The sequence below is a fragment of the Camelus ferus genome, chromosome 6 (assembly GCF_009834535.1).
Source record: "Camelus ferus isolate YT-003-E chromosome 6, BCGSAC_Cfer_1.0, whole genome shotgun sequence".
Taxonomy (NCBI): Eukaryota; Metazoa; Chordata; class Mammalia; order Artiodactyla; family Camelidae; genus Camelus; species Camelus ferus.
In genome coordinates this window covers 45,054,198-45,073,376 of record NC_045701.1, presented here as the reverse complement: position 1 = coordinate 45,073,376, position 19,179 = coordinate 45,054,198, and the positions used below count along the sequence as shown (strand labels likewise).

The 19,179-nt window shown below is 34.2% G+C and overlaps 1 long non-coding RNA gene across 1 annotated transcript in view; it reads left to right on the top strand.

The window, feature by feature from the left end:
• The window catches only part of LOC106730964, an 82,954-nt gene extending 64,562 nt beyond the window's left edge, over positions 1-18,392 (top strand). The window contains exon 3 of the long non-coding RNA XR_004320664.1: positions 18,239-18,392. This is a non-coding gene — a long non-coding RNA (uncharacterized LOC106730964). The remainder of the gene's footprint in view (positions 1-18,238) is intronic.
• Positions 18,393-19,179: the final 787 nt, after the last annotated feature.

The window sequence follows — 19,179 nt, the reverse complement described above, 5'->3', positions numbered from 1 at the left end:
GATGGAGAGATACATAGAGTGAGGTCTGGAAAGGTCCCAAGCATAGGAGCTTTTGACCCCATCAAGTTGGGGTGTACTACCCTCCTAAGCTGTGGATGAATTCACCCATCCAGAAAATATCCAACTCCATATTTTGGGGATATTTATGAAGGCTTCATCACTTAGGCATGATCCTTTGTAATTCAGTCTCCAGCCCTTTTCTCATTCCTCGAGAATGGAATGGGGGGAGTGTCTTAGAGCTAAAAGTTGTAAGCTTCCAATCATGACATGGTCTTTCTGGTAACCAGCCCCCATTCTGAAGCTGTCCAGGAGTCCACCAGAGGGTGCCTCATTAAAACAAAAAAGATATTACTGTCACTTAGGTCATTTCAAGGGATTTAGGAGCTCTGTGTCAGGAACTGGGGTCAAAGAACAAATATTAGAATAAAGATACCCCTAGTCGCTTTTGTTACTTAAGAAATTTTAAGAGTTTCAGGAGCTCTGAGCCAAGAACTGGAAGCAGGGATATATGTATTTATTTTTCTATTATTTTATGCGCCCACTGTCATTTTATATGCAATTGATTCCAGAATTACTTCTCAATGCAAAATTTCTTTCCTCAATTCCAGATCAATACTCAGGTGCCTATTGGGCATCTCTGCCTGAATATACATAGAGACCTCAAACAAAATGACTAGACGTCATTGACTTAAGTCTTCCCCAGATGCTCTCTTGTATTCTCTATATCACTGAATATCACTATAATCCCAACATGCTGTGGAAGTAAGATCTTGGTTGTTTCACTCATTATTTATCTTCACCCCATCTACTTCACTTGCAACTAAAAAGATATTAAATTGTGTTGATTTAATTTCCAAATAATGCTAAATTTATTCATGCCTCCCCATCCCCTGTGACACTGCTCTCTACTTTTTTACCTGGACTATTACAGCAGTATCCCAGCTGATTCTGTGGAACCAGTATGAGGCTGAGACTTCTCTTCACCCTCCTGCATTCATACTTAATTGAGAAAAGAAAAAACTGATTTGCACTGATTCAATTCCATGGATTGGATTTGGCCACACACTTAATAGATGGAGGTTCCATAATCATAACCGTCTTATTGACTGAAGGTGTAATATGTGCCAGGCACTGTTATAAATACTTTTCATGATTTATCCAATTGTGTGAGTCATTATGCACATATTACAGGAAAGCCAAGTCTTAGAAAGTTTAAGTAACTTGCTAATGAATAGTGGAGTTTAGGTTAGGAGTTAATCTCCATGTCATTACCCTCTTTTCCTTCATACATTTTGTCATGATTTGCAATTATATTTTTTCTCTAACTTGCTTGTTCATTTTTTGGCTCTTCTGGAATTGCATAAACAAGAAAACAGTGACCTTGTCTGCTTTGACCATGACTGTATCCTCAGTGCTTAAACTAAATCCATGCACACAACAGACATTCAGTAAACATTAAACAAATGCAACAAGTCTAGCTCCAAAGTCTTTGCTTTTATGTTACTCCGTACACGGTGCTGGCCAAATATAAGCAGGTGATACTCTTCTGAGATGTTTTCTTTTCTCTCAGATGGTTGTATATGTGGTAGCTCTAGAGGCAGTTACCTAGGACTGGCACTATTTATGTACTCCAATCGTGTCACAGTATCACTGCATAGGAGAATGCTCTAAAATGCAGAAATTAAAATGTCAGTAAAGAATTCCCATGATCACATACCTCTAGGTACGCTGAAATTCACTGGGCTAGACTGGGCTTAAAGACTCTGGACTTTTCCTCTCCAGATTGGGATCAGATCTGTTTCTCATGTCTTTCGTTGCATGGCGAGACTGCCTATGCAAACGAAATATGGCTAGACCATATATGAAGAGATCTCTGACCCACAATCTGAAGAAACCAGCCCAGGAAACCAATCCATTATCTCCATTAGCCAGCCCAGGAGGCCAGCCTGCTTTCTTTAAGTCAGATGTCTGGGAAGTCAGGTCACTGTTTCTAGCAATGGGTCCAGGAAACCAAACACAACCCTTGTAACAGCCAGCCCCAAACAGCGGGACTTGATTAATAACTGACAGTTCCTTTGACCTCTGTTCCCACTTAAAGTTAAGACCACCATCCAGACATACACTCCTGACCAGTCACGTAGGATGCCCCACTTCTACAGCTTCCTCACGTCAACAGCCTGTAACAAGGGCATGTCTGAAGTCTTCCTTTTATAATTTCCACTGTAGAGCTTTCTACTCCCACACTTAAGAATTTCTCTGTACTCATTAACATTAGACAACTAACTGCATGCCCAGTTTGCTCCGTGTGCACTTAATTTTTTTAGTTATATTCATTTTACTGTTCATTGAGATTATAGCAATTTATACAATACCATCAGTGTGTGATTGGATTTTTTTCAGACACTCAACACAGCTTGCTATCAGACTTTGTGATCATTAACAATCTGATTCACCTTTCTATTATTTTGAAAGAGGAGTCTATTTTTTAATGTACATAGTATGTTAAAGGCCAATTTCTTCAGAAGTCTCAATGAACAGTGTTACTGTTGCTCATTGAAAATGGACATTATTTTGCTCATTTGGAAGAATTTTAAAGTTTAGAACATATAGCCATTAGTTTGAAAAAAAAATTCAGAGACTTTTTAGATTATCAATTCAATATTTTCCCTTGTACATTTGAATACATCTTATTTAGTGAGTAAAGTTAAATAATTATAGCTACTTTTAAATAAAGCATATTTGCTGGGATTCCAGTGACTCTTTTAGGATGACTCCTCTGAACCTATACTTTCTTCCTTTCCATTAAATTTACATTAATTATCATCATGGAATATATGATTTCTAGGTACAATGTAAACAATTTGGCTTACTAGGAGGCATAGCCTAAATATCTTTTTAATGGAAGACATTTATTATAAAATAATCATCTCACATAACAGATTAAGGTCAAAATAATTCAAAATACATCATTTCACTCCTAGTGGCTGAAAATGTATGAAATATCAGGAGCACCAGGCCCACTAATAAGGTTCATAAAGTACTAGAATACATGTGGAAAGATGCTAAAAGTACCATGTACGTGTGCTCCTTTTGATTGCAGAAATGCCATGAGATGCTGTTTTGTCTGATGTCAGTTTTCTGTGGTGAAATTTATGGACTAGGTGAGAGGAGGGAGATCAAAGCAGAGAGACAGGAATAGTTCTTTGTACTTTTACTTAAGTTTTTCAAGCAGCCACATTAATTTGAAAATGTTGCCAATCACTAAAAGGGTTTGGGAAAGATAACTGCTTACATTTCTAATAAAATTTGCAAAAGCTTGAAATCCTTGGAGGAAAATTACTCAAGAAACAGAAAATACTACTGAAAAGTGTTGATTGTAACATTAGTAAAAATAAACAGTCATACTCAGTGTTCTTTGCAACTTATATTAAAGGAACAAGGAGATTTTGTTATGGCATAAAAATAAGACATTTGTATTGTGAAGTGTGATGTAAATTTAAATGAAAAAAAGGAATAAAGAATTAAGGAGTCATCTTACATTACATTCACTTACTCTTTTAAAAGCTTTAAAATATATTCTTAAGAAGAGTTTATTTCAAATATGAAGGTAAATGAAAGTTTAATTTTTTCAACAATTTGTTGTAGAGAAGGTACTGTCAGTCAGTGTACAAGATGTTGGGGGATATAGTCAGTAATAAATGAAATAAGCAAAACTCCTTGCTCTCATGGAGTTTACATTCTGGAAGGAGAGGAAAATAAATAAATAGCATAAACTGAAGACTATGTTACCTAATGTAAACTGCTAAGAGAAACGTAAGTTAAGAAAAGAGGATTTATTCTTAAATTTTGCACATAACATTTTTATTATTATCCTGTTATTGCCTTTTTCTTAAAAATTGTGTTTGTAAGTGGTCAGAATTTTTCAATACACTTATAAAATGTTAAAAATGCAAAGTTACTCTAACATTTAATTGGCTACCCTTGGTCTTTATTTCTTTCACACTTGACGTTTTAGGTAAGGATTCTAATCAAGTTCTCATTGAGAAGGCAATTTCCATTTAAGAATCGGATGGAAATGAGGGATTTAGCCTTGTGGACGTCTAGGGGAAGAGCAGTCAAAGAGAGGTAAGAATAAGAACAAAGATCAGAGCAGATAAGGTGCCTGCTGTGTTCAAGGAATGGGAAGGAGAAAAGCGTGGGTAGAAGAGAGAGAGAAAATGGGAGAGGAGTCACAGATGAGACGGATTCGTAACCGAGAGCCAGGTCAGGAAGACCTTTTGGCAAGTGGGTTGACCTTCACACCAACGAGGGGTAGCCTTAGAGGAACTTGACAGAGGCACAACATAAACAGTTACATTTTATGTTCTGCCATTTAGATGTTCCACTAGTGACAGCAGTTATATTTATAGTGGAACTAAAAGGGAAATGCCCGGTTCGTATCAAAATGAGGAAATTCTCAGAGCTGTGTGTGCTGTATGTGTGGTGAGCTCTCTGGGATCACAAATAGAAGGGATTGGGTTGGATGGTACCTAGGGCTTGAACTGTAGTTCTACGGTGAGCTTCTTACGGATTAGGATAATTGTCACACACTGTGAGTCCTGAACATGGAAAGTATATAAACCATGTTTGAGGGGGAAGCCTCTTTTCAAAACAACCACATTAAAACTAGACCAGCCATTAGATAGGCCATTTCCAAAGACTTCTTTCTAACTAAAAGTTGGTTTCATTCAATTTTTTAAATTCTCATTTTTCAGTAAAGAAACAACTTTTATTTTCAGATAAAGGAACAACTCCCTTTACACAAGTGTGAAAGAAATAAAGACCAAGGGTAGCCAATTAAATGTTAGAATAACTTTGAATTTTTAACATTTTATAAGTGTATTGAAAAATTGTGACCACTTACAAACACAATTTTTAAGAAAAAGGCAATAATAGGATAATAATAAAAATGTTATGTGCAAAATTTAAGAATAATGCCTTTTATATACATTAATGTTGAGAGGAAATTACTGATTTTGGTGAAAAGCTGTTAGGTAAATAATCTCAGTAAAGTCAGGCCAGTAATATATTTTACTTTGACAGCAGATAAGTTACATTCTTTTCACCACTTGTCTTCAGAGACAATAGAATACTTAATTAAATTAAGCTTACAGTGTCCTTCGTGTCCCCAGTGAGCCATGTTCTCTACAGCTGGTACAAAGCCAAAACATTTAGTGAATTGGCTACCCAGTAAATTATGGTCTTCTCAAGAGTTGAAATTATGTTTCATTTATTTATTGTAATGCATCTTTTTGTGCACTAATTGCTTATTAAAGAAAGCCTAAAGGGCCAGTCTAAATCACTGTCTTTCTTCTTAGTCACCCATTTTCTCCTATTCACTTGAGTTGCTTTTTATCACCAATGATTCTAATAAAAATGTCACCAAATGGCATCATATTATAATCCAATTGTTATTTCTAAGATCACCTTTTATTTTGCCTCCCAGCCGCCTCCACATTTTAGTTGTCAATAATTTAATATTCATTTTAGAATGACTATTTCTAAGGAATTCTTAATTTACCTCTGTTCTGTTCTTACCTAATCTCCTTATTTCTTTTTTAGTTTTCTTTGTTGGTATCTGTTCCTTACTTTCATCTCCATGTTTCTGAAGCATCCCAGGGTGTCCTCATATCTGTTCATTCATGTTCTCTCCCAGATGGAACTTACTGGTTTTGCAATTAGGAAAAAAAAAAAAGTCTAAATTGGATCCCTGTTTGACCCTGGTTTGAACCCTTCTTTTTTCCTTCACTTCATTTGTTACATTCGTCCTCATCACCCTGATCAAGCCATACTGGCCCATTAACTATTCCCTGATAAAGACTGCTAGTTGTCACCAATATCTGTGGCAGGTTTCTGTTCTGGGTTTGGCCACAACGCATTTGTCAGCCCTCTTAGATTTATTTGATGCCGTGAAATTACCTCTGGCCAATGACATAAGGGTGGTAGAGGGAAGTAATGTATATCATCTTCAGACATCATTCTTAAAAGCTTTTCTGTTTCATGTTCTCGTCCCATGTCTCCTGGCTAGATACAGAGGATACAGAGGCTATTTAAGTCAGGATGGGGTGCTGTGTTATGTATCTCTTCTACTTTGCCATTGTGTGTGTGTGTGTGTGTGTATGGGGTGGGGATCATTTGCTGAATTATTGGGATTATCATTTTCTGTTTTATTTTTCAAATGTTTTATACAGATAAATACAGCTTATAGAGATGAAGGCAGTTTGCATTTTTTCATTTCTGTGGACAAGGAACACAATTTTATTTAGTTGATTAGGCTTCTAATTCAAGAGCATTTCTTTTAGTGTAGCACAGTATGATTTGTTCATTGAATAATGAGTTCTTTCAAATAAAGTTTGGGAAAGTTTTGTGCGTCTTTCCATTTCTAATTTTCTTTTCTCTTGTTCTGTACTGTTACCCTTTTTTGTTGTTGTTCTCTTCACTGCCCATTTCCCTAGGGCCCCTCACATTTACTTTTTATTTTATTGAAGTATAGTCAATTTACAATATTGTGTTAATTTCTGGTGTGCAGCAGAGTGATTCATATATATATATATGTATATATACTCCTTTTCATGTTCTTTTTTATTATAGGCCATTACAAAGGTATTGAATATAGTTCCCTGTGCTATACAGTAGGACCTTGTTGTTTATCTATTTATATATAGCAGTTAGTATACTAAATTTACTAAATTAAAGTTAGTATACTTAATCCCTCGCCACCTCCTTTCCACCTTCGGTAACCAAAAGTTCATTTTCTATATCTATGAGTCTGTATCTGTTTTGTACGTTAAGTTCATTTTTGTCATTTTTTTTAAGATTCCACATATAAGTGTATCATATGCTATTTTTCTTTCTCTTTCTGGTTTAATTCACTTAGTATAACAATCTCCAGATCCATCCATGATACTGCAAATTACATTATTTTATCTTTTTTATGGCTGAGTAGTATTCCATTGTATAAATATATCGCAACTTCTCCATACAGTCATCTGTCAATGGACATTTAGGTTGCTTTCATGTCTTGGCTGTTGTAAATAGTCCTAACATGAAGATTGGGATGTATGTATCTTTTTGAATTAGAGTTTCCCAGGAGTGGGAATTTCTGGATCATAGCATAAATCTGTTTTCAGTTTTTTAAGGAATCTGTGTATTGTTTTCTGCATCAAACTACATTCCCACCAAATGTAGGAGGGTTCCCTTTTCTCCGCACCCTTTCTAGCATTTATCATTTGTGAACTTTTTAATGATGGCCACTCTGACCATCAGTGTGAGGTAATACCTCATTGTAGTTTTGATTGGACTTTCTCTGATAATGAGCGATATTGAGCATTTTTTCATGTGCCTATTGGCCATTCGTATGTCTTCATTGGAGAAATGTTTGTTTAGGTCTTCTGCCTATTTTTGGAGTTGGTTGGTTTTTTTTGTTGTTGTCATTGTATTGAGTTGTATGAGCTGTTTGCATATTCCAGAAATTAAGCCCTTGTCAGTTGCATTGCTTGCAAATACTTTCTCTCATTCTATAAGTTGTCTTTTCATTTAATTATGGTTTCCCTTGCTTTGCAAAAGCTTTTAAGTTTAATTAGGTCCCATTTATTTATGTTGCTTTTATTTCTATTGCCTGGGTAGTCTGCCCTAGGAGAACATTGCTACGATTTATATCAGAGAATCTTTTGCCTATGTTCTATTCTTGCTTCTATTTCTCTTCCATCCTTAGGGCACTATCATTCCCAGGCAACATTTTTATGTCCCTTGTGACCTTTAAGTTCCTTCTCTGAAATTAGTGTTTTGATCTAGCAATAGACTTTTTCAGTATTTTAATAGGTAAGATGGAGTTTCTTAATCTGCAGATAGTTTTTGATCAGTCTGTCCTGTTTCTTATCCTTTTTTTCTTTTCTTTGTTGTTTTCTCTGGATTTTTATTTCTCTCTGTGAAGACACGCAGTGGAAATGTGGTAGATAGCTTGCATGGATTGAGTGATGCTGTGCATGACAGTGTTTGACAGGACAGTTTCCCATTTAAACCCTTGAAAGTCTTCTATGATCTATATACATTAATACATCTTGACAACATTAAGTTTTCAATTCTAAAACAACTCCATATTGTTAAGTATTTACCCGGATTTTAGAGATAAGATGCCTTCACATCATTGTTGAGAAAAAAAATTAATTCGGGTCTTTAAATTTTCTTAACTAGTGTCCTTGTTCTATATTCTCTCTCAGGTATCAGATTATATGATGGCTTGTTTAATTTTTAGCCTCTTCACTTCTGTCTCTGGTAAAATTAAGTGCTTTATAGTATCCTGCTAGGAACAGAGACCTTGAGCACTTAAAGTTCAAAACTGAAAAAGTTATTTCAACTAGAGTTGTGCTGAGTTGGCATTTTAGAATGTACTTAAATTCTATTTGATATTTGAATAGTTTCAGCCAAATCTTATTCAATCTCAATCTCCATGTGATGGTGAATTTAAATCAAAGTTCTACTCATATTTTCTTATAAAAAGTACTGAAATAGAAAACTTGTCATAATACTATGTACCACTATGAGAGATGCATGATAAACATTTAATATATGGAGAAAATGGGAAATTTTTATAACACTTTTAAATGCAAATTTGAATGTGTGTGTGTGCATACTAATAAACACATAGTTTCACACAGAGGCAAAAAAAAGCTGAATAATTTTATAGGATGAAATAGAATCTTACAATTGTAACAAATTGAAAATTAGATTTAAACATGTCTTGCATTTGTGACTTCCTTGACATTTTTACTGCCTTTTTCAAGTCCTCATTGCCTCCTTTCTGATTTTTGCTGTATCATGAGTACTTTTTCTAAAAATATCTACTCCTTTTCAAACTTGAATCCAAACTTTGGTAAGAATTGTCCAAAGGCACAAATCATGATTTGGACTATGGTTCCTCATCACTTACAGAAATAAACCAAAATACCTAGCTTAGTATTCACCACAATTTGTCAGTAAGACAATAACTTTCTTTCCTAGTTTCATCTCCTCAGTATACCGACAGATCTACACTAAACTATAAACTTCTATTTACCTTTTCCTATGCATACACTCAACTGAATTTCCTCCCTGTTTATACTCAAGCTGTCTCTTAATTCTATTAAGACTACAGTCAAGAAGAATTTATTAATCTCCAGTTAGAACTACATTCTCCCTGGATCTCTCTGTAGTCCCTAGATTTCTACTACCTCATTTGTTCTGTTGTGGTGGTGGTGGTTCTACTGTTGTAATTGTTCTCACACTTGGTCACATTTTTCAAAATATATGTATAAACTTTTTTTGGTAGTGATCATGACTAATTTACATACATGAATAATTACTGAATATCTTCTATAGCTAGGATTATACTAAGCGCCGCTTCCACAATGTCCTACTTAATACTCAGAAGCATCGGGCAGTAAATGGAGAAACTGGCATAAGGAAGTTAAAGAGACTTGCTCTTTATTTTCACTGAACTCTTAACTTCAATTTAACATATCTTTCAATTATAAATGTAAACTACACATTATCTTAGTGTTAACACTTTCAGTATTTTTTCACCAAGTGTAATCACATGTATTTTCATAACACATTACAGATATTGTATATATTTAAACATATCATTTATATTCATCACATCTTCAAAATTATAGTACTTAATAGATTCTGTTACTTAACATGATAATACAGAAGATCTTATAATACCTTCTTCCAAATTCATTTTTTAAAAACAGGCTTTATTTTTCAGAGTGATTTTAAGTTCACAGGAAAATTGAGAGGAAGGTAGAGATTTTCCATATACCTGCTGCCCACATGCACAATGTCTCCCATAAGCAACAACACCCACTAGAATTGTACATATGTTACAACTGACAAATCTGTATTGACACATCATTATCATTCAGAGTCCATAATCTACATCATGGTTCACTTTTGGTATAGTACATTCTATGGGTTTGGACAAATAAGTAATGAGAGTATTTTCACTGCCCTAAAAATTCTCTGTGCTTTGTTCATTTTTCCCTCCCTTCTTGCTAACCCCTGGCAACCACTGATCTTTTTACTGTCTACATAGCTTTATCTTTCCTAGATTGTCATATAGTTGGAGTCATAAGTATATAGTATGTTCAGATTGGCTTTTTTCACTTAATAATATGTATTTAAGGTCCCTCCATGTCTTTTCATGGCTTGATAGCTCATCTGTTTTTAGTGCTGAATTATGTTCCATTGTCTGGATGTACCATAGTTTATTTATTTATCTACTGAAGGACACCTTAGTTGCAATTATGAGCAAAGCTACTCTAGATATCTGTGTACAGGATTTTTTGGGGGGTGCTGACTAGGTTTATTTATTTTAATGGAGATACTGGGGATTGAACCCAAGACCACATGCCTGCTAAGTATGCACTCTACCACTGAGCTATACCTTCCTCACTGTGTGCAGTTTTTGTGTGTACATAAGTTTTCAACTTTTTTTGGTGAAAACCAAGGAACACAATGGCTGGATAGTAATAGTATGTTTACTTTTGTAAGAAACCACTAGACTGCTTCAAATTGTCTGTACCAATTTGCATTCCCACCAGCAATGAGAGTTCCTATTGCTTCATATTCTCACCAGCATTTGATGTTGTCAGTGTTCTAGATTTTGTCCATTCTAATAGAAGTGTAGAAGTATCTCATTTCTGTTTTAATCTGCATTTCTCTGATGACATATGATGTGGAACATATTTTCATATGCTTATTTTCTTTTTGTATACCTTCTTTGGTGAAGTGTCTGTTAAGGTCTTTGGTTCGTTTTTAAATTGGGTTGTTTATTCTCTTATTTTTGAGTTTTAAGTGTTCTTTGTATATTTGGATAACAGTTCCTTGTCAGAGGAACTGACAGCAGCTTATTAGACTGCCAAACTGGTATATAGGAAAAAAATTAACAGTGCTATCTCTTATCTACTCTTGTAATAATGCACTTTATGCTGCTGCAATACTCCCAAAGCTCAGTGGATTACAAACTGAAAAATTTATTCTTACCCAGGTCTCCAAGTTGACTACAGTTTGACTGATGTAGTCTATGCTTGGCTCCACAGCTTTGTGTCAAGCTAGGCTTGACTCTGGGCAATGGGTTAGGATCCGGTCAACTCCATGTGGATGTCAGTACTAGTTGATAGATATCTGGGCTATAAAGTTCTCATAACAAATGGAAGAGTCCTAAGAGCTGAGCCAAACTGTGCAACCACAATTTAAGCCTGCTTGAAACATTATTCACAATAGCCAAAAGATGGAAACAGCTCAAATGTCCATAGACAGATGAATGGACAACCAAAATGTGGTATATTACATACGATATTATTCAGCCTTGAAAAGAAATGAAATTCTGATACATGCTGCATGTGCATGAACCTTTACGATATTATGCTAAGCAAAATAAACCAGCCACAAAAAGACAAATAATATATGATTCCACTTATGTAAGATGAATAGAATAGTCAAGTAATAGACAAAAAGCAGAATAGTTGTTAACAGGGCTGAAGGGAGGGAGAAATAGGAAATTATTCTTGATGTATAAAGAATTTCAGATTGAGGTGATTAAAAATTTCTGAAGATAGTGGCGATGAACGCACAGCAGTGTGAATGTACTTATTGCCACTTATTTGTACACCTAAAAATCATTAATACGGTGAATTTAATCTTATATATATTTTATCAAATATAACCCCCCGAAAAACTAATCATGAAAAAATACTAGGTGGATGATTTGAATATATCAAGGTTTGACGGAATGAGTATACAGTGAGGAAGCAAGGACTTAAAAACTTCCACAAACCTGAATAAAACAGATACCAAGATGAGGGCACACAATTAAATTTCTTTTAGTAAAACTGATGAAATGGGTGGGGGACTTGGCTTGAGTTTTGTGAGGTGAAATAGGAAGATGGTGAAATCTCAGAAACAAGCCAAGAACTCCGGTGTTAGAATTAATCTGAGACTACCGCAAATGCAAAATAGGGCCAGGTAATTGGGCTAAAAACATCACTGAGTTTTTCTGGTGTCTTACAAAGATTCAGACTTTAAGGTGAAGGGAGGCAAACCTATTGTTGGCATTAAGTAACTCTAGCTATTGAGGGAATGGGACTAAAGAAAGGTAGACAAAGAAAAAAAGGAAAATGCACACTTTATTTCACTCAAAGCCTGTATCTGTGACTCTAGTAGTTTTAGTAAATCGGTGGTATTTTCTAATTCAATAGAATTCTCCACAGCAGAGCAGAAATTGATAAATGTGACTTCAGTTGGCCTATCAACAATTGATATTTGTCAAGAGAAAAAAAAAAAGGAAATATTTTCCATCTGGTGCATTCCTATAATAAATCATAACATTTAGGTCTTTGACCAAACAAGAAAATGAATCAGCAAAAGTTATCATTAATTGTCTTACTCTCCTATAGTCTCCAAATTTGCTACTTTAAAAAATGTTTCTGCTTTTTAAAGTTGCCACATCAATAATACAGCTCACTAAAATTCAAAAATTCAATTATGTAACTAATATCAGACTATTAAAACTGTGTTACAAAGAACCAATCAGATGTCATGTGCCAGCTTTTTGCCCAGATAATAAATTATGAAATAATGATAATTTGACTATATATATTTGTCTTCTACATGAGCGTCAGATTTATATTTGTTGAAGTTCCTGTCAGTATTAATAATGTGCATCATTAAAGAACACTAGGAGCAGGCAGGGTGAAAAGGAAAGGTGAAGTGGGATAAACAGCCATCTTAAACCAATGAAGGCAGTCCATATGAAAGGAGGAAAAATTAAAACTTAAAGAAAAATATTTTAAGAAATGATAAAATAGTGTAAAACTTTTAATGGAGATTGGCCTATTAAGAAAATACTTGCTTTATGCTGAAATCAATCAATTCAGTTTAACTTGGTAAAATACAAATATGTATACTTATAGTTTATTATTGTTTATAACATAATTCATGTTTTGACTCATCTAGCAAGGATGAATGTGCTTCAGAGTAACTGTTATAATATTTACTCTGTAAGAATTAATTTTAAAAAGTGTACTATAATTTAGTATTCATTCTATTCCAAAAGTTAATATCAAAATAATATTTTATCATTTTATAATATCAAGTACAATTGATCTTCCAAATATGTATGTCAGCTTTATAGTGGGCATTCTGAATCTCCTAACTTAACCATATCCATTTCCTGAAATGTATAGAAATCCCATTTGAAAAGGAAAAACTTAATAGAAAGATTAGTCTTCTATACTGATCTCTCAGTTTTGGGTTGTGGCAAACTCTGGATTATCAGAACAAAAGTCTTTTTAGTGTAGACTCTGCTTTTGTTTCTGCTTCCTCCTACCAATGATATACTACAGAGATAGGGAAAGCCCAATTCAAAATGAGGAGCCAAAACTTGATTTGTTTCAGGTCATCTTAGTAGTCACACTGATTGATCAACTTATAGATAAGAATGAAAACCTTCCTGCAAATGAAACCCAAGAAAATCTGCAGAGTAAAATCAGACAAACAAAAGTTCAAGTTTCAGTAGCAAAGTGATTTTGTAAACTCCAGATTAAAAAAAAAAATTGGAAGCACTAGAGGTTAACCAAAAGTAAGCAGAAATTGGAGAGATATACCCACAAAAGATGAAAACTATACTGGATGAGATTCACATTTATATAAAATTTACCTGAGGACATTCTCCAACCTATGGAGCACGGTGTGGCTATAATTCAAGCAAAAAAAGAAAAAAAAAAAAGTCTGGTGTGGCCAAAATTCAAGTAAAACTTTTATTGGATTCAGGAGTTAGAGAATTACATTTGAGGATATCATAGCTTCTGAAAATTCAGAGGGAGAGCACCAGATAAGAAGATGCATGTTCTTACAGACTAAGCTTAATTCCTTGAAAGACACCTGAACTGCACACATACAGGAGGTTTTCTGAGGGCCTGAGCAGAACAACAGCTGGAGGCATTAAAAAGTCTGAGTAGGAGTTTAAGCTGCTGTTCCCCGGGTCTCCAAGGGACACTGAGTTTGTAATTTAAGTATAGCTAAGGTAGCAACCTGTTAAAATACAATAAAAATTATTCAGTGAAAGATAACAGAACTAGGGACTCTACAATGCATCATCCAAAATATATGGTATGCAATTTAAAATACTAGACATATGAAGAAACAGGAAAACGTAGGCCAATAGAGAAGAGCAAAATAAGTAAGTAGAAATGGATTACAAAAAAGATATACAGATATTAGAATTAGCAGAAGATGCCTTTTAAGCAGCATAATATGTTCATGGAGCTAAAGTAAAATATAATCATAATGAGTAAACAGATGGGGAAGTATTACAGAAAAAAAAGAAAACTATAAAAAATGCAAATTCTTAAGTTGAAAACTACAATATCTAAAATAAGTCACTGTATGAGCTTTACATCAAATTGCAAAAAGTTAAAGGAAGAGTTGGTTACTTAGAAAATAAATTGATGGAACTATCTGCTCTGACAATTTCTGTAAAATCTATATAATGTCATCACTGAGGCATTATATTTGAATTTGGTTTTTGAGTTAATTACCTTTCTATTTAAATATCTCCTGAAGCCTCTGTTTCTTTATCTCCAGAATTCAGACACACAAAGAAAATATCACCTGACTCATAGAATAGTTGGACGTTCATGACATAGTAATGTGTTTTGTAAATAACTAACTGCAGCCAAAAAGGGCAAATGGTCAATGGTAGTCATTGTTATTATACCATATTTATTTTATTTGAGATTATGAACAAGTGTTTTATCTAACAAATTCACTTCAAGATCTCTACCATTTCCTGTTTGTTTCATTTGCCATTGTGTGTGGCAATGGAAACTGAATAATCACTTTGGTGTGTTAAACTTGTGAGCCTAAGTAATGCAGGTTACCAAAAAGAGAGAATTCATTAGAAGATCTGATTTTGGTGTAATTATACAAAAGTCAATATTTTGTTGCCTTCATAATTTCCTTTGGTGCTGATTTTGAATCTCCTATAATGCTCTCTTCCTATGTGAGCTATATCAGTACACTCCTTTTATCTGCATCTAAGTGGTATCCAACATTTTCCATTCCTTTTAAAATGTTATATATATGTATACTATTTTTGACCTACAATCCCGGTCTAGTAATCACTTTTCCATGGCCATTTCACTTATGAGACCTCTCAATCATGTTGGTATCTATGAAATCATAGAGTTGTTAACATTTCAGGGTTAATTTTTACCCATATCTTATATTCTAATTTTGTTATCAATATTTTTTTTACATTTTTTGGAAACAATGGACATTTCTCCCTTTTAAAAATCTCTTTCAGACATGCTGCCACCTGTATTTTATGTCATCTATACTCTGTTCTCTGTTTTCTTCTGTATATTTCTCACACTTTACCTCATCTTTGATTCAAAGTTTTCAATTGAATTGAAATTTTATAGCAAGACACATCATTCTTGACTTGATGATAAATTATTTGTCAGAAACTTAATATCCTTATAATATTAGCTGAATTATTTGTCAAAAACTTAATATCCTTATAATATTAGCTGTAGTCCAGAAAGTAAAATACCATTTAACACCATATTCATGAATTTGTCATATTTCCCTTCTTTTTTTATTCTTTCAGTTTTTGGCCTGTATTGTTTGTTTTATGAGGGGAAGGTAATCAGGTTTTTCATTGATTTCCACTTGGAGGAGGTACTGGGGATTGAACCCCTGATCTCTTGGGTGCTGAGCATGCGCTCTACCACTTGAACTATACCCTTCCCCTCTTTTTTTTCTTTCAGTTTTAATTTTCCAATTCTTATGCGATAGAAGCAGGAGTTATTAGTGATTTAGATTTTTTTTCAGTCTTGGCACATTTTAGTCATATTTCAAACAACTATTTCTAAAAATAATGTACCTCTTCTTTACCTCCTTTCTCCAGAAATCATATACTACTATTAGATTTCATGACCTAAAAGCAAGACACCATCAACCAGAGGGGAAAATGATACTTGAAGGACTACATCAATGTCCCTCATGGTTCCCTTTTAAGTGGGAAGTTTTCATCTTCAACAATTATTATGACAAATGGTTTCTGACTTACAGGTGATGACAACTTTAAAAAGAGGTGATATGTTTACATTATGACACTAGATAGGGTGTTCATTCTACATAATCTGGCTATTTAAAGGCTTTGGCATAGTTCATAAGACCATGTTGGTGTAGGAAATATTAAATGATTATACGTTCACTAACATGGTTCCATGAACTATGCTTTGACATTTAAATATAGCAGCTATAATGATTTTAATAAAATTTTGGAAATTAATTGAAAAGTGCCAAATGCATTTCAAACACTGTCATTATCACTGCTTGGTAAAAAGATAAATCATCTCCAGCTGAGTAGGAAGAAAGAAGAAGGAAAGGGAGACATTGAAAACTGAAAAAAAATGCAATCATTAAGTCTAGTAGCACTTGGCATTTAAATCTTTATTCCATGCTCCATACTCATAATGTATGTAAGAAAAATATATTTGTAATTTACAAATAATTCATTTCATTTATGCTTTAAACATTTGCCTCAAATATTGCTGAGTACAGTCAGTTTAGATTTCACAGACTAATACTAGCCAAGTCACCTCCTTGAACAGCTGTCATGCATAAAAAGCCTCTTCTAAGAATGTTTAGTTTTTCATACACTTCCTATTTGCATTTTTGGATGTATGTGCAAAATGTTCCTATGAAGCAATGTGAAATAAAATAATATTTAATTTTGAATGTGGTTCAATACTTACTGAAATAATATAATCCATACTTATTTATTTCCCTATAGTAACTATTAAAAATTGCTTTCACTGCTGTTTATTTTGTTAAATAAGCATCATATTACTTATGACTTGAGCTATATATTGTGACTATACCAGCTTTTTGGATATTGAATCCTGCTCAATATCCTTTCCAATCCTTCAGTCTGGGATGGACTCAGATAGGCAGATAATGACCAACAATTATGTCAACTACATCTTGATCTTGGAATGCCATTGCCATCTGCCAAAATATCTCTCTACACCACTGAGCTCTACCCTTTATTTGGACTTGGTAATGTCATCTCCTGAGTGAAGAGGTTCCAATGTACTTTTAACATACTGGAAAAATACAGAATACAAAAGCATGTTCCTTAGATGAGAAAGTTACAAGAATAAAGTAAAAAAAAAAACCTAGCTTCATTATTCATTTACATCATGCCAACCTCAGCATTAGTTTTATACAAATAAATTGCTCTAATATAAATTGATCATCCATGAGCCAGTGTGACATATTTCATACTAAGGGCATATGGGGAAATAAATACATTCCTGAGAATATAAGGTAAGATGAGAAGCAGGTAAAAAAAAAAATTCTAGAAAGAGTAGGGCCAAGGCATAATAGAAAAAAAAATCCTTAAGAATTATGAGGAACAAACTTGAGATAACTGAGCATATACGATAGTGTCATGGTTGTGAACCAGGTCGTATGGGATGTGGTTAGAGGATACCTCCCCAGCTCTGCCAGGGCCTCATATCAGAAGCAACATATCAGTGAAACAAGACATTTATCCATCATAGTGATGTTTGTAAGATGAATGGCAGTATAGGCAGATCAAAAACAAATAAGTGTTTGGAGCTAGCCTCTAGACTGAGTGTCTGTTAAAGGCAAAGGTATAGACGTTACCAGGTTATGTTAACAGGTACTGTAATGACAACAACACAATCAACAGCATAGTGCCTATCCCTGACAAGTGCAGGGTCCCTCAGGTGGTTACGTAAAGTGACATTAAAATTAAAATTTTGCCTTTTGTATGGGTAGCTAAAGCATTCAGGTAGACATGTACAACCGAGAAGCCGTGGCCTTAGGAAACCCAAAAGTTTGTTTGCTTGCTTTTATAAGAGGTTTATTTATAAGAAACATTTATTGATGTCCGTCTTCCACCTTTCAAGGTTTGGCCCATGGGTAGTAACTTTAGTGCATTTCCAGGAACATGCATGTGTGAGTATGCGATTTTTGTAGTATTCCACACACAGCATCAAGAAGGCCCAGAGTAGAAAGCAAGAGAAACAGGAGGGCTTAGTTGTCCTCACAGGTTGTACTTTTTCTCACAGGCTTTAGCGTTCTTTTGCATTCCCTCATTCCATGTCCGTATTTTTTCCAGACAGCCTGCAGGTCTGGCCTCAACCAACTTCAGCCCTACTACCAGCCAAGGAGTAAAAATCTTCCGTAAGCTGCTTTACCAGCATACCTCCGTGGCCAATGGTGAGTGACTTTCCATTGATCCTTTGTCATCTTTAATATCTTTACTTCCCCAACTTCACCCACAATTTTAGGACTTAATTCTCATAATAAGTTTTATTTCTCATTACTCATAATGGTTGAATTGACCTGGCTGAATCCAAATGATAAATATATAGCTATAAAAGTAAGACAAAAATGTATATAATTATTTAGTTGACTCATTATGTAGGATTTTGGTAACTGTCAGATAATAAATAACAATAAGTTGTTTTTTGGACAATAAATAACCAATATGATGTCTATAATGCCCAGATATAGTTAACCAACAACTCACACAAAAATAATAAAATATGTATTGAAGTAGAATATTATTTGAAGTGATATCATTGTGCCAAAAATTTAGAGTCATTTCCATTACATTAAATTTAGAAAGGAACAAAATGAAGTAGGCAAAAGGCCAGGTTGTTCTTCTGTCTTCTTTGAAAGAGAGTTTGCCTGGGTAAGTAGAGAAGATCATAAAGAAAATAAAAGCAAATAAAGAATCCATTTGTGGACTTTATCTGTAATGAAAAATCACACACTTGAGGTGTACAGACATGAATAGCAGCAAGATGGCATAAGGATTTATCTGAGAACAGGTGGCAGAAAAGAAAGAAAGCCAGTTTAGTGATGGCCTCCACTAGCGGCAGACACTGATAAGATATGTGAATACGAGATTACATGAAAAAAAGCTAATAAAAATGTTTTTGGAGTTTCTGTCTAATACAGTCTTCTCAAATTTTAATGGGTATATATATCACCTTGTGGTCTTAAAATACATATTCATAGTCAGTAGATCTGGGATACGACCTAGGTTTCTGG